A 15,399-nucleotide genomic window follows, 5' to 3' on the forward strand; every position below is an offset into this window, starting at 1 on the left:
TAGTAATATGTTTATCCATCCACATATTAAAGAAGTTTTTTTTTGGGGGGGGAAGAATGTTTATGTCACCAAAAAGTTGAAAATCACTTTTCTACCTTAATTGAACATTCTTGGGAATGATGGAGAACTCAATTTACGCCATGATTTTCAGTAAGAAAGCAGGTTCCATATTGGGAGATGAGGTGATAGGATGATGGAAGGTTTCTGTGGCCTTAATGAACATATCATGTGGTGGGAATCCCCACCAGAGGCCCCCAGTCATCCTCACCTCCTGGCATTCACACCTTTGTGATAATATCCTCCCTTCTAATGGATTGAATATGGCAGAAGTAATGGACAATCACTTCTGAAATTAGGTTATAAAAGTAACTATTACTTTTGTCTTGAGTGTTCTTTTTAGGATTGCTTGTCATGTAGGAAGCCAGCTACCATATCATAAAGCAGTCCTGTGGAGAGGTCCATGTGGCAAGGGGTCAAGGCCTGCTGATAACCATGTAAATGAGCTTGGGAAGGAGCTGGCCCCACTCGAACCCTCAAGTGAGACTGTGTATCTGACAGCTTAATTGCAGTCTCATGAGAAATCCTGAGCTAGAGGCATCCAGATAAGCTAAATCTGAGCCACATTAGGGGTCATTTGTATTTTTTAAAAAAGATTTTATTTATTTATTCATGAGAGACAGAGAGAGAGAGAGAGAGAGAGAGAGAGGTAGAGACATAGGCAGGGAGAAAAGCAGGCTCCAGGAAGGGAGCCCAGTATGGGACTCGATCCTGGGACTCTGGGATCACACCCTGAGCTGAAGGCAGATGCTCAACCACTGAGCCACTCAGGCATCCCAAGGTGTCATTTGTTAAGCAGCAGAGACAGCTAATACTAACAAGATTACATTATCATTGTTGCCATTATTCCTATCAGGGCCATAAACTTCACCCTTCCTGGTTTCCATCCCAAGTTTAGCAGAGCCCTGGTGATGTATTATAGTAATAATCAGCAGGTACTGAGCATGGAGTCAGTAAGCACTCTTCAAGTGCTTACTTTCATTTTCTGGTTTAAACTTCACAACAGCCCAATGAGAGGAAACAAGAATTGTCCCTCTTGTACCTACCAGGAGAGCAAATGGACTTTAGGGAGGCAAGAACTGTAAGGTGAGTAGTGCTAGTACAGAAAGGAGCTGGGCTTTGAATCCAAGCAGTGACTCTAGCATCTTGGGTTGTGACCATTATACTTCCTACTGCTGCGGGGACCTCCATCCCACAGCCATCCACAAGTGATCCTGGCTCCACACTTCTCACTCCACTCTTGCCTCTTCTCTGGATTCTTCTCTGCCAACCCTATCCCACCTTCCACCTCGACTACTGTCAGGTTAGTCATCCCCAGGCCGACGTCCTGACCAAGGATGTCAGGGCAGACTACCTAGGTCGAGACCGTATGAACTTCTCATGTTCTCCCTCCAGAGAACTGTCTGCCTTTCTTACTCCTTCCTCATCTCAGCGATTGCTCGTTTTCAGTCAGATGGAAACATGAAGGGTTTTTTTTTCTCCTAGCTCCCTTTCCCCATATCAGGAATTAAGACATTTTCCAAACTCGGTGAATATTAATTAACCTATATTTGAAGGATAAATGAAACAGTAATAACCGACTCCCCCACTTACTTGGGGAGGCTGCTGGTGGGGGGCTGGAAACAAGCTCACTCTTTGGTTTCAGAGTTGCCTTTGAATTTTAGCTCAGCTGCTCCCTGGCTGTGAGAGATCATGGCCATGTGACTTAACTTCTCTACACCTCTGTTTTCTCATCTCTAAAATGGGAGCAACTATTTTTTCTGGCCAAGGACTAAGAAAGATAAACCATATGCTAGCATCATGGCTGGCACAACATAATTACTCCATTTATTATTATAAGCAATCGTTGTTGCTTAATCCTTATTTGTAGATTTGCAGATGTCCTTTCCCAAAGTTCAAGAGCTCTTCAATGAAAAAGACTGTCTTCACCAGTCGTCTCTTCTCCTGGGTCATCTTGGAGATGGATAACTCGATGGCAGTATGTAGTGCACTTCCACTTTCACTCCTTCATGGTGTAAAAGGTCAGGATGGTGCAGAGGTCCAAGAGTATGGCCTCTGCAGTTAGGAAACTTGGTATCGAATGGCAGCTCTTCCACTTATGAACCAAATGCACTTGGGCAAATTTTGAGCACCTCTAGGCCTGTCGATGATAGCAGCTCCAGCCTGATGGCATTATGGCCAAGGTTAGTGATCATTAATGCATGGCAGACACTTCTTGTGGAGCTGGCACGCAGTGATAACCCAACAAGTGCAAGCCCCTATTATCATTCTTGTAGGAGTTGGTGGAGGATGCTGAGGCATAAGGCCATCCTCTCTGCAGCTTCTAAAGCCCAGGTCTTTGCTCTGCAACATTTTGCAGGCACCTGCAGGCATTTCTGCCATGCATTGGACAGCCGTGGCCCATTTGGATCCACAAGAGGCTCTCTCCCTCTTGTCTGGCCCACCCAGGGGTTTTCTTTTCTGTGCGTTAGACTTCTATTCATGGATCACCTGCCAGAGACTTGGACCAAGAATTTTTACTCTGCTTTTCAGATTTTCTTCTCTTAATGGTCCTGTTCTGTGCTGTCACTCTGGTTCCCCTCCTCCTCCCTCCTCTCCAGCCCTCGGCAGCTGGCAGGAAATGTTTATAGAAGAAGCTTTTCTTTCTCTTTTTAATAGTCTCCTAGGCTGCAACCTCCCAAATGAGAACCTTGTTAACCAGAAGGACTCTAGGCTACTGATTTATATTCCATTCATAAAGGGAGGGGAAAAAATTACAAAGGGAGAAAGAAAATGCCAACATATCCATGTACTAGTTCCAACAGCCTCCCCGATGAGGAGTGTATATATCTATTTATGCTCTGGGTGCTAAGGGATTCCTTCTAGATTTTAGTATTTGACCTGTTATCCTTGGATCACGTGGATTCCTTGTTCCTCACACCTCAGGGTGTGCTGAAAACAAGAGTAACAGTTTTATGCTCCTGCCATTTGAACAAAAGATTTATTACTTTCAAATAATAAAAGTTCTTATTCCAACATAAATGTTAGTATCTCAGTAAAGATGGTGTCCAAGCTCATGGTGGCTTCAGAGGATGGCTAAAGGCTCACCTGTGCATACTCCCCATAGATACTGATTGGCCAACATCTCTCCATGGGTAGTTATGAAAGGGTCATACAGCATACAGGCGAAGGTCTTTGGTGGCCAGAATTCTAGCTCAGTGGTTCAAGGAAGGCTTCCCCAGGAGGAGGAAGTGCATTTGGAACTGAGCTTTGAAAGTGGGTGTCATAGACAATGCAGGCTGTCCCTCATTCCCCTCTACTTCCATAACTTCTATAACAGTAGAATCCCTAATTTTTAGCTGGGTCATCCCTCCCACCCCCGAGTAAAGACGGCAGTACTTTTTTAAAAAAAATAAATTTATTTTTTATTGGTGTTCAATTTGCCAACATATAGAATAATACCCAGTGCTCATCCCCTCAAGTGCCACCCTCAGTGCCCAAGACGGCAGTTCTTTTGAATATTGCTTGCGATAATCCCTACAATTATTCCCTTTCCTGTATGCATCTCCTTTTGCAATGTGACTTTGTAGTCCTGCTATTTAATTGTGGGGTCTATTTCCCCACCCTTGAATCCCAGCCACACTTATGATTTGCTTTGGCTAATACAATGCAATGGAAGTGACATTGTGTCAATTCTGAGCCTAAGCCTGAAGATGCCTTGCAATCCTACCTTCACTTAACCTTCTGGGATCTTGACCAACCATCACATGTGACTGAGCCAGAGTTAGCCTTCTGGAGGATAGGAGCCCTTTTGGAGCAGAGACAAACTTTCTTAGCTGAGGTCATCCAGACCAGCCAACACTTAGACAACCAGACGGTTAACCACAGGTGCATGAGTAGACTCACCTGAGGCCACAAAAACTGCCTAGCTGAACCCAGCTTAAATTACCCAACCATGGAATCATGCACTGGATAAATGCTTAATATTTCAAGTTGCTGTGTTATGAGACAGTGGTTTGTAATATTTCAAAACTAACTAATACAATTTCCCATGCAGCTAGGTGTATCTGTGTAACTAACTTACCTGGATGACAGGTAAGCGGAAATGGTGCGTATGATTCTGGAGGGAGAGGGTGTGGATTTCTTTACAGAGAGCAGGCATGCTCTTCTTTCATCTTTCTTCCTTCCTAAGGACTGGGATGAGAATATGATCGCTGGAGCTCTAGCAACCATTTTGAGTCAGGAAGTGAGTTTAGGAAGGAATCCATGGCAGAGCCTTTAACTAGGATCTTGTTCCTCTGAAAACATTGATTACCTTTCCAATCTTATTCTACTTCTAAATTTATTAAGAAAAAAGATAAATAAACTTTTATATTGTTTAGGCCTTGGTGTTTTAAGTCTTAAGTGAATCAGAGCTGAACCTAATCTACAATAATGCAAATGGTCAGAATTTAGATAAGCAGGATGGTAGAGAGAAGAGTTAAAGGAAACTTATTGAGGATATATCATAGATAATGTTGCAGAAAAAGATAAAGTGTGGGTGGTGGGTGGGAAACAGTGAAAAGTTGCATAGGATTACCTAAGGGGAGCAAAGGGTGATGGAACTGGGAACAGTTTGAGGCCAGCTTTTGCAAGGCCTTGAAGGGCAGGCTGAGAAATTTGGAGAATATGGTAAAACAGATGTCTGAAGGCTTATAAAAATCAGAGTAAAGAAATTTTTTTTCTGCATTCATTAACTCATTTCCTTTGGGGAGCTCATGTTTGTTCCAGTGAGGGAGACAAGATAACAAAATAATAGGATAATTACAGATTGTAATTAATGGTCTGTGTGATATGATGGAGACTATTAGATAGAGGCAAATACTTTAGATAAGGTGGCTAGAGAAAGGTTTTTTATTTTATTTTAAAAATTTTGTGCCAGGCACTGTGCAGAAGTCTGGGGATATAGGAAGTAATAACACACAGTTCCTGTCATTGGAAAGATCACAGTCCAGTGTAGGGGCAGGTTAATTGGGAACAACTTCTTAGAGGAGATGGGAGAGAGTGAAAGGGAGTCATCCCATCTGTATCAGTCAGCTATGGCTAGAATAAAGCTGTGTACCATACCTGCCCCAAATCCTTGCTTATAGCAAAAATGATTTTTGTCACATGAGTCTGCATGTAGACTGTGATTCTGCTGGACTCTGTTGGATTCGTTTGCTTCACTCCAGACTATAGGTTGTCTGAGGTCTGCTGTCTCTGTCTCCTTATCCTGGGGACCACTGGCTACCCAGTGTTTGATCTCAGGGTGGATGGCAAAAGTACAAAAGATCAAGCAGAACCACAGAGGCCTGTGTAAAGCCTCTAATTCTATTACATCCACTCACACTGCTAGTCACATGGCCAAGACTGACATCCATGGGTCATAAAGAACACTCCATCCACAGTGAGAAAATCTCGAAGGTACAAGGATGTTTAATTCCATAGTGGAGGGAACGAAGAGTTGAGAACATTCACTCAATCTTTCATACCATCCCAGGAAATGAGGTACTACTTCATTTTTTCAGAACTCCCATGTATGTCCGAATTATTTTCCTATTTTTTCAAGAAATCTCTTCTATTTCTTGTTAGATTTATGGCAAGGCACATAATCCTTTTCTTTTTTAAAAAAAGATTTTATTTATTTATTCATGAGAGACAGAGAGAGAGAGAGAGGCAGAGTCATAGGCAGAGGGAGAAGCAGGCTCTTCGCAGGGAGCCCAAAGTGAGACTTGATTCCAGGACCCCAGGATCATGACTTGAGGCAAAGGCAGATGCTCAACCATGGAGCCACCCAGGCGTCCCACCATATTTCTTTTTATTTAAAAATTTACTTAGAGGGGTGTCTGGGTGGCTCATTCAGCTAAGCATCTGACTCTTGATTTTGGCTCAGGTCATGATTGCAGGGTCATAAGATCAAACCCCACTTTGGGCTCCATGCCCAGCATGGAATCTGCTTGATATTCTCTTTCTCCCCGTTCCTCTACCCCTGACCCCTTACCTTGCACATGCTCTCTCTCTCTCTCTCTCTCAAAAATAATATTTTACTTAAGTTTACATATGCATACATGTTAAAAACTTCAAAAAGCAATACTAAAAGATATAACAATGAACATAGTGCTGGCCTTTCCAAAGAGGGAAATCCCAGGTTTCTTTCTGGAGGTATTCTATGTGCACAGCCAATTTTTTTTTTAAGTTTTAATTTCAATTCCAGTAGAGTTAACACACAGAACCAAATATTTTCTGACATTAAAAAACACAAAATGGCATCCTACTACACTTTCTTCTACATCTCCCCTCCCCCTTTTTTCTATTTCACCACGTATCTTAGAGGTAGTGCTATTTCAGTTCAGCTAGGCTCATTTTATTGTGTTTAATGGCTACATTGTTTTCCACTGTGAGGCTTTGCTGTAATTTATTTAATCAGAGCCTTATTGAAAGACATTTGGATTGTGTCCAATCTTTTGCCACTATAAGCAAGACTGCATTAAGTATCCTGGAATATCTATCTTTATGCACATGTATGAGTGTATCGGTAGGTTAAATCTCTAAACAGAAATTGCTAGATCAAGGGATATGCATCTTCACGTTTGATAGATATTGACTCTCTGTTTCTAAAAAGAAAGAATGATTCCTTTCAGCATGTCTACAGATCTTTGTCTGTTCCTCCTGTCTTCTTCTGATTCTTGTCCCATGATATTGTTTGGGGCTGAAACAATGGAATGAAGTGGCTCAAAATGTATCCCTATAAGGAATTCTAGGGAAACTCTGAGTAGTATCCTTTGAATCTTGGCAAATTTTGAAGATGGGAAGAACCTGGCACTGCTATTGTTACCCAGTTCATCCTTTTAATGAGAACACTGGAGGAGCATCGGATGTTGTTTTCACAAACATGTTTACTGAAGAACTCCATGCTCCAAGTGGAATGATTTATATCCCTGGGAGATCCCAGTAAAAAATGTGCACAATACCCTTTAATTTGATCTGCTTTCCCTGTAGCACCTAAATATTTAGGGCAAATAGAAAATAGTTCTGATTTACAATCTCTATAAAAAATTTAAACAACCTAATAGGACATTTGATCATGAAATTGCCTGAAATAATGTTGGTGGTAGTTGGCCATATTTCTTTGAAATGGCCTGTAACTTCAGTGCAAACCCCCAAACATGGATTTTTTTCCCCTGCTAATAACAGTCTTATTAATAAAAGAGTGATTTTCTTCACAGATCCTTGGCAGCTGTGTTCCAATGCCTTTGTTCAATAAAGGTAGAGATAATAACTGTCTCTAAAAAGAAAATGTACCAAGGTCCTCAGGAGAAGTGGTGGAAACAAATCTTTTATTAAATCATATCAAATTGTGTTTCTTGTTTGCTTTTCTTCATTTTGTAAGTCACAGTCATATCTGCTAGTTTTGGTAAACCTTTGCCTCACATTTGTCAAAAGAAAACCACTTGAAGGCTTGGTATTCTTGAGGTTAAATGCTGTGCCATCAATCAGGGTGCTACATTTCCCACAGTTAACTGCCATGATGACATTTCCAAGTCTGTTTCTCTACTTACCCCTGCTGATATCTTTTGAGATTAGTTAACTTCTGAATATGATCTCAGATATTCTATGGATGCCTAGAAAAAAGACCAGCAGGAAAGTGTGGTTGACATGTGGTGTTTTTACCTGTGCAGATTCATGACCCCTCTTCCAGTAGTAACATCTCTATTTTCCTTGAGGGCAGGTGGCTCCCTTGGGCTGGCCCTATTCCTAGTTCTAGGGGTGGCCCTATGACCCAGACCTGGCCAATCAAAACATCCTTGCTCAAGGTGGACCAATCAGAGCCAGTGATAGAATCCTGGGACTTTTACTACAACTTGTGGAAGCAAAAACTTTCTTGATTTTCATTTTTCTTTAATTTTCCCTCAACATTAATCCCTGGACTTTAAGCAGTTCTAATCAAAGTTCCAGAAAGAATACGCTATAAACCTACTCATGGTTATCTTCCCTCTCCATGGAAAGATTACTCTTGAAGGAAGACAAAACAGAGGAAAACAGCTGAGAAATGGAGGAAGATGGATTCCTGATGAGACCACTTGAATACTTGAATCTAAGCATGCCTGACATCTTAACCCATCAATTAGGTAAGCTAACCAATTTTAGTTTTTTGCTTAAGTCCATTTGTGTTGGATTTCTGCCACTTGCCTCCAAAGAGTCCTAAACATTTGTGTTTTATAACTTTCAGTAAAGCCTCATATGTAGAAGAGCTTGTCCAACACCAGCATTATTGATGTCTCTAATCAATAATCAGCTCTCTTTTCTCTCGTGTTCTCAGTGGTCACCATTGTGTAATGGACTGTCTTCAGACTGGAGCACCTGTTCTGGGCCATAGCTCATCATATGGTCTTGGCCAAGCATACTTCCTGTCTTCCCAAGAATTCCTATTGTTTTAATTACTCATGGTTGTCCCATATTCATACCCTGTGGATATGGGATTTACCTGGGCTGTGTTCCCTCTACCCCCTACCCTCCCCCAATAGCTCAGTAGTTCCTTGTGAATGTAGTTGTACTTATCTATGCCTAGGGAATTCAGAACATTTCCAGCCAACCAGCCAGCCACTGGTATCTTCTCCCAGCTTGGCATCTCTAAGATCTTGAGTCCATTTCTAGCTCTTTCCTTGCCTTGCTCAAATTAAGCCATGATCTAATTTATGAGATCAGAGTTGATGTACACGGACGTATGGACTAACTTTTATAGTGTGCCCTCCGCATGGCAGGCACTGTGCTTGGCACATTTAGGTGTGCTCATATCATCTTGTGTTTCCTGTAACACTTAACATCATTGTCTATTTATTACTTTTTATGGTCTCAACACTACTGAGTGTCTTATCAAGTAATATCTCATTTAACCCTTACAGAAGCAGTAGAGAGGTATTATTATCTCCATGGATAAGCTGAGGCTGAGAAAGGTTACTTCCCAGCCTCATGTAATGAGGAAGTGGTGGAAGCAAGAGTTTCACTGAAGCTGGAATGACTCAGAGTCCAGTTTTCTTATTTTCTATGCCAGCACTTACTGGCCTGTGCCTCTTGCTCACCTATCAAGTTCCGACCTCATGGCACTCATGTGTTATCTTTAGTCCCCAACTGTCCCTCACTCTAGAGCCTTGCATAGAGGAGTAGGTTCTCAAAAACTGCATTCTGAGTGAAGCAATCTTTACGACAGCTTTGGAAGGTATTTTTCTTTCTGTTTTACACATGAGCAAATTTAGGCTTAGGATAGTTAAGGAACTTACCCGAGGCCAGGAACTAGCATTCATAAAATATAATCCTATAATCCTGAAATTTCTCCTTCAATTGGGAAATGAGAACAATATCGTATAAGCTCAAGAGAGAGGTCTTTGGGATGTTCATGCATTCCAACCCAGATAGATAAATGAAGGCTCTATTAGGCTGGATTAGTGTGCAGAAAGCAGTGCAGACATCTTATGAAAGAAAGCCTCCGTGTTACTGAATCTGTACTTGATCTCCTTGTAACTTGTGAGTGGGTAAAGCACTGCTGAATGGCGCTAGACAAAGCTCCAGTGAAAATGACTCCAGTGGGGAAATCTTTTATGGAAACTGAAATGATTGTTTTAGGAATCTGAATTGTAATTCTTCACTTCTTAGTCTCTGGTCTCTTGAGTCCTGGTCTATACCCTCCCTGGGTGCATGGGTTATGGAATGCTGGTGACTTTGCCCAGTGGAAGGAGCACTGTTATGGAAGGCAAACCAGCTTGGTGTGTGCAGAGTGGCAGTGAGGTAGGCCTTTAGCTGCAGAAGCTGGGACTCTGGTAGACGGAACCGACAGCTCTAAAGGGCACTTCAAGGAAACACATTTCTCAGGGGCATCTGAGAACATGAGAGCTGAGCCCAGGGTCTGATGCAGCTCTCTCTGTTTGAAAGCGCTGACATTCTGTTAAGCTAATGATGAGTTTTCTTCTCTTTCCTTCCAACACCAAGACTAGGCAAAAATGCAAGGAATAAAGAACAAGGAGCAATTTCCAAAGTCTTTCAGGGACCCTAGGATAGCTTTTGAACTAAGTCACACTGCTGTCATCCTGCAGGCTGCATGTGCTTTTGGAGTGCTCATCGGCAGATTAATGAGTTCCATGAAAGTTAAGAGAAAATAGCAGCTTAAAATAGAAGTGAAATTTTCAAGGGCATTTTGGGGGAGAGGGTGAAATACTCTAGTCACCCTGATGTGTTCATGGAAGCATCTAGATTATGTCATTAGTGAAAAATCCCAGGTATGGAGCCAAGAATGCACATAATTTACCCACTCGCTAACCTACCACCCATCCATCTACCCACTCATCCATCCATCCATCCATCCATCCATCCACCCACTTATCCATCCATCCTCCACCTACCTAGCTATCTTTTACCCATTCACTTAACACTTAACAAGCATAGACAATGTGCCAGGCATTACCTAAGGCTACCAATATTTGGTTCTTAGGAAGTCCCAACACTGCATTTTTTCTTCTATAATATACTTTCAGAAAGTAAATTTGATGTATGGAGTTTTCATTAAGATGAAGCAAAATGTTGTAATTGAGTTTATATAGATTTTGACTCCTATAACTATACACTTGGCGCTGAAAATCTTATGCAACTTATTGGGGAAAAGATGGTCTATGGTACAAGTTGCTGCATCATGCAGAAAGATGGGCCGCAAGAAACAGTTTTTGTTTCGGGTCTGTTTTGCATTAGAAGCTGTGAAATTGTTGAACTGAAATTGTTGTTTTGCTTGGTCAGGTGTTGCTAGTCCACTAAAAATAAGCCCGTATCCGTGGACATCTTAGAAACTTAGAAAACTCACATGCAAGTGAAGTAATTTAGTGCACTCATACTTTGTTATGCTCTGCCACATTGAACTTCAGTAGAGTCCTGCTTTAAACACAGGTGGTAGGGATCCCTGGGTGGCTCAGTGGTTTAGTGCCTGCCTTTGGCCTGGGGCATGATCCTGGAGTCCCGTGAGCGAGTCCCATATCGGGCACCCTGCGTGGAGCCTGCTTCTCTCTCTCTCTCTCTCCCATAAATAAATAAATAAATAAATAAATAAATAAATAAATAAATAAATAAAATCTTTTAAAAAAAATAAACAAAGGTGGTAGAGTGTGATGCCAAGTGTGATGATTGGAGACACACAGCCTATTTCAGATCCCTAACCTTCCACTTACTCCATGGCCTTGGGAAAGTTGCCTACCCTTCTCTGTTTTCAAAACAAAAATACAACAAACAATGATACTTGCCTCTTAGCATTTTTTTTTTTGGTGAGGATTGAATGTGACAATGACCACAGAGCAATGTTTCCACCATTTTGGTGAGCAAGGTTGGTCCTCTAAGGACTCAGAATAGATTCATTCAGATTCACTGGCCCGAACAGTTCTCCATGATTATATTTCCTTCTATTATGTGTTCTCCTCCATCTCTGGATCTCCTTTAACTCCTCCCACACTATAGGTGTTCCTTCTAGTATAGGAATAGAGATTTCCCCAGTTCTCCCTTCATACCTTAATTTAGTACATAATTAATAAAATACAGAGGTTGGCTCTGATGACATAAGTGACTTTTTCCCACTCAACACTAGATTTTTGACATCTCATATTGTATGTAAATCTAATTCATTACGTTCTGACTGGCCTGGGAGACAGTATATGCATAGACTGCAATTTTCTTATCCATTCCCCTAGTGATGAACACATAGGGACATCAAAGACTTTGCTGTTATAAAGAAAACTATGGTGAACAGCCTCACCTTATGGTTTTGTGGGGGAGTTTTTCTGGGGCACATATCCAGGGGTAGAGACTGTCAGGTCGATGAGCAGTTAATTGCCCCAAGTATTGGGAGATTTCTACTTGGGACTTCTACTTACACTTCTCCTTAGCACTTGATGTTCTCTGACTTTGTAATTTTTGCCAATACGATGGGTGTAAAGTGGTATATCATTGTTGGTTTAATTTGCTTGTCTCTAATTACTAATGAATTTGAGTATCTCTTCATATACTTGTTAGCCATTAGTGTTTCCTCTTCTATTAATTTTCTTTTCATAGATTTTACCCATTTTTCTATTGAGTTTCCTGATTTTTTTCTTGCTGTGTTGTAGGGGTTTCTCTAGATTTCAACACGAGCCCAGTTTTAGGCATTGCACACATCTTCTCGTGATCTGCAAGAGTGTTCAGTGTGTAGATTATGTCCTTTTCTGAGCAGAAAACATAGTTTTCATGCAGTTGAACACTTCATGTCTCCCCCTCATGCTGGTTTTTTAAAGATCTTGCTTTCAAATCTGCACAATTTCCATACAGGGAACCAATTTTTCCAATAAAATCTATCAAATAATTTGATCTTCCTCAATTGGGGTATAACACCAAGCCTCCCATACATGTAGGAATATTTTTGGAATCCCTGTTACTTCATTGATTTATTTATCTGTTCCTAAGACTACACTGCACTTAAAAAAGAATTACTGTTGGGACACCTGGGTGGCTCAGCAGTTGAGCATCTGTCTTCTTCTTTTTTTTTTTTTTTTAAATTAATTTTTATTGGTGTTCAATTTACCAACATACAGAATAACACCCAGTGCTCATCCCATCAAGTGTCCACCTCAGTGCCCGTCACCCATTCCCCTCCACCACCCACCCTCCTCCCCCCTTCCACCACCCCTAGTTCGTTTCCCCGAGTTAGGAGTCTTTATGTTCTGTCTCCCTTCCTGATATTTCCCAACATTTCTTCTCCCTTCCTTTATATTCCCTTTCACTATTATTTATATTCCCCAAATGAATGAGAACATACACTGCTTGTCCTTCTCCGATTGACTTATTTCACTCAGCATAATACCCTCCAGTTCCATCCACGTTGAAGCAAATGGTGGGTATTTGTCGTTTCTAATCGCTGAGTAATATTCCATTGTATACATAAACCACATCTTCTTTATCCATTCATCTTTCGATGGACACCGAGGCTCCTTCCACAGTTTGGCTATTGTGGCCATTGCTGATAGAAACATCGGGGTGCAGGTGTCCCGACGTTTCGTTGCATCTGAATCTTTGGGGTAAATCCCCAACAGTGCAATTGCTGGGTCATAGGGCAGGTCTATTTTTAACTCTTTGAGGAACCTCCACACAGTTTTCCAGAGTGGCTGCACCAGTTCACATTCCCACCAACAGTGTAAGAGGGTTCCCTTTTCTCCGCATCCTCTCCAACATTTGTTGTTTCCTGCCTTGTTAATTTTCCCCATTCTCACTGGTGTGAGGTGGTATCTCATTGTGGTTTTGATTTGTATTTCCCTGATGGCAAGTGATGCAGAGCATTTTCTCATGTGCATGTTGGCCATGTCCATGGCATCTGTCTTCTTCTACTCAGGCATGATCCCAGGGTCGGGGATCAAGTTCCATATCGGGCTCTTTGAAGGAAGCCTGCTTGCTTCTCCCTCTGCCTATGTCTTTGCCTCTTTCTGTGCGTATCTCTCATGAATAAATGAAAAAAATCATTAAAAAAGAATTATTGTTATTTAGTAATATGTTTTAATATTCAGTAAAGTGAGTCCTTCTATTCCCATTTTTTTTCAAAATTACCTTATATATTCATGCCTTTTAAATTTCCATATACATTTGAGAATCAGTTTTTCAAATTTCTCAAAAAGTTTTGCTGGAACTTTGATTAGAACTGCTTAAAGTCCAGGGATTAATGTTGAGGGAAAATTAATATCCTTATAATGTTAAGTTATCCTATTTGTAAATCTGGTGTTTTTCTTTATCTATTCAGGTCTTTTAAAATGGCCTTTGTAAGAGTTTTTCTCCATGAAGCTCTAGTGCATTCATTTTTGTAGGAAGGTGTGTTTGATTCCTACATACATTATTTTTTGTTGTTGCTGTAATGTCTTAAATATTCTGTGCGATCCCTGGCACATAGTGAGTGCTTTGTAAATGGTACTAGTTCTTGTTATTATTATGTTTTATTATAATAAAAGGGAGAAACCATGGAGGGAGAGTCTTTAAGAATCATGATGCTCTGCAAATAATATGGATGTGGATCCAGACACACCTGGGTGCTGGTTCTGATTCTGCCATTAGCTGTGTGACCTTGAACATACTTCTTAAATTTCTGGGCTTCTGTTTCTTCTTTAGGGGAATCATGCTCATCCTACCAGTATTCTAGATATGGTATGAGCACACAATGAGGTTACAAAGTAGTAACACACACAATGACTGGCACATAAATACCCAGAAAGGAGTTCCTTTTTCTCCCCAGTGAAGAGGTGAAAAGTTGGTCACATAGCTGCCCCATTTCCCCATTAAAGAATCTCTTCATCTGAAATCCACTTCCAAACATTGTCTTTTCTGACCAGATGGGCATACACACCCCCTTAGCCTTACATCTTTAGAATATAAAGATCTTTAGATGACACCTTAGCCTTTTCACCTTTAGAATATAAACTTGAAGAAAGGAAGCACAGTTGACTTCACACATCCATCTGGTCTAATCAAGCCAGTCATGCTAAGTTCATTTCCCTTTCCAGTGATTGGTTCAGGGATGGGCTGGCCCATGCCAGTCTGGGCCAACGAGATGCTAGGAGGGCCTTGCCGAGGGCTTCTGGGAAAAGAAATGCAGTTTTTCTCCTTCATCATGCTGGAATTAAAGAGGCTCACTGCCCTGGTTATGCCAGAGAGGAGAGCCAGGCTGGGGAGGAAGCTTACACTGTGGAATGGGGCAGGGGCATGGGATGCAGAGAAATTCCGAGTTCCCGATGTCACCACTTGCAGCATGGGCAAAACTGGAATCATCCTTCTCCCTCAGCTTCCTGTTATGTCATAATACTCAATTTAGTCAATTTGGATAGTGTTGTGAATTGAATTGTGTCCCCTCAAAATTCATAGGTTGAAACCCTAACCCCAAAGTGACTGAAGTTGGAGATAAGTCCTTTGAAGAGGTAAAATTGAATGAGATCGTAAGAGTGGGGCCCTAATCCCATAGACAGGTGTCCTTGTAATATGAGGAAGAGACACCAAGAGTATATGTGCACAGAGAAAAAGGCTGCATGAGGACAAGAAGGTACCATCTACAAGGCAAGGAGAGAGGTCCCACAGCAAACCAACCCTGCCAGCACCTGGGTCTTAGACTTCCAGCCTCCAGAATTGTGAGAAAGCCAGCCAGTCTGTGGCGTCTTGTTATACAGCTCTAGCTAACTAACAAAAATAGGAAGATATTTTATTTGAAGTCTAAAGCACTACAGTGGATTCAAATCTCGAGTCTTTGGCATGAGTCTGCAAATAATTGGTGCTCAAGAAATGTGTCATAATGAACACGAATGTGAGAAT

The 15,399-nt window shown here is 41.4% G+C and overlaps 1 long non-coding RNA gene across 1 annotated transcript in view; it reads left to right on the top strand.

The window, feature by feature from the left end:
* LOC112923245 (uncharacterized) overlaps positions 1-15,399 on the top strand; it is a 154,418-nt gene that overhangs the window by 92,581 nt on the left and 46,438 nt on the right. Inside the window, exon 3 of the long non-coding RNA XR_003235646.2 lies at positions 8,062-8,183. This is a non-coding gene — a long non-coding RNA (uncharacterized lncRNA). The remainder of the gene's footprint in view (positions 1-8,061; positions 8,184-15,399) is intronic.

The sequence above is a fragment of the Vulpes vulpes genome, chromosome 3 (genome assembly GCF_048418805.1).
Source record: "Vulpes vulpes isolate BD-2025 chromosome 3, VulVul3, whole genome shotgun sequence".
In the NCBI taxonomy this organism is placed as follows: Eukaryota; Metazoa; Chordata; class Mammalia; order Carnivora; family Canidae; genus Vulpes; species Vulpes vulpes.